Source organism: Mytilus galloprovincialis, chromosome 5, assembly GCF_965363235.1.
Source record: "Mytilus galloprovincialis chromosome 5, xbMytGall1.hap1.1, whole genome shotgun sequence".
NCBI lineage: Eukaryota > Metazoa > Mollusca > Bivalvia > Mytilida > Mytilidae > Mytilus > Mytilus galloprovincialis.
The window spans coordinates 59,302,353-59,303,895 of NC_134842.1; positions in this window are offsets into that span (position 1 = coordinate 59,302,353).

The window sequence follows — 1,543 nt, forward strand, 5'->3', positions numbered from 1 at the left end:
CATGTTTTTAATTTTTGTCAATATGATTTTTATTTTATGTCAATTGATCCAATTGTAAGTGCTTGGAAAAAGAGTCATCGACTAATGAATGAAATTTTAGATCGACTTACATTTATCAAACGTTTAAAGTCATAAGAAACATCAAATCAAAAAAAATAATGCATACGTTATAACTCAATGGATAGTTTTCATTGTAAAACTTATGTACATATACTTTTTTCTGAAGAAAATTCTTTAATTTATTCATTTTTAGAAGAAGTTTACTTTATTTGAATTGCTTCCTCCCAGGAAGCAATTCCCGACATATTTTCCGTATGCAAAGTTACCTCAGTGTAACCAATCTCGTAAAAATCCGGTGATCACAGTACGCATGGATGTCCTTAAAATAAACTATTATCTGAATTTACATGTTAAACACGTGCTCAATTTCCATGCTTTTTTGCTGTTTTTTTTTTTTTTTTTGATTGTTGACAAACAGGTGACAATCGTTAAACTTCGGCTTCAAAACACGAACTTTATTTACCTGCCATATTTTCACAACAACACTGACCGATTAAAAAAAAAATTAACGATTATACAAAATTTACACGAAAAAAAATGATAAATACGTGCACAGAAGACTAAGTTTATGATGTTTGTATGCATTGGTTCAAGAATTGGAAGAACATTATTTTTCACCGGTCACTCGTTTCTTATGACTTTAAATAATCAAATGTATCCTTTTCATACAGACCCTTAAGCAGTCATTGTGATAATTCCTTCCCTCTAGAAAACATTAGGAAATTACCAAACAAAATATTAAAATCGAAAATAAGTGGACAAACAGTATGACAATATAAATATAACAATACAAACGACATTCCATATAATAAATTAATCAACAAAATTCCCACTTAATCGTTCATGTAATCAAGTTCTCCTCAGTGCTAGGTTTGACCAAATTTGGTCAAGAAAGCAATGACATTGTTTATTGAATATATTCAGGAATATGCAAAATAAGGCAACAGCAGTATATTGATGTTCGAAAGTCATCAATCGATTGAGAGAAAAGAAAATCGGGTTACAAACAAAAACCGACGGAAACACACTAATTATAAGAGTAAAACAACAAAACAACAGAACACTGAAGTGCAACAAAAAACAAACAGAGCCGCCGTGGTGTAGTGGTTAGTGCATCGGACTACTAACACAAAGGTTCCTGGTTCGATTCCCGTTTGGGATGAAAGTTTCAGGGACTGAATTTTCGGCGCTCCCTTGACACAATTTGCGAGTATGGTCTTGAGGAAACGATGATAGTCCGTCGGAAGGGGACGATAAATGGCTGACCCGTTTAAGAGAGAGTCATATCTCTTGCACGTTAAAGACACCCTTGTAGATTTCGAAAAAGAGCAGGCTAATGCCGCTACATGGCAGTACTCGCACCCGCAAAGTGAAAAGGGATTAATATAAGTTGCAAAACTTGTTTCCCAATCCACTATAATTAAATATGTTCAAACTAAAAAACAAACGACAATGCAACATACACAGAAACGAACTATTAGAC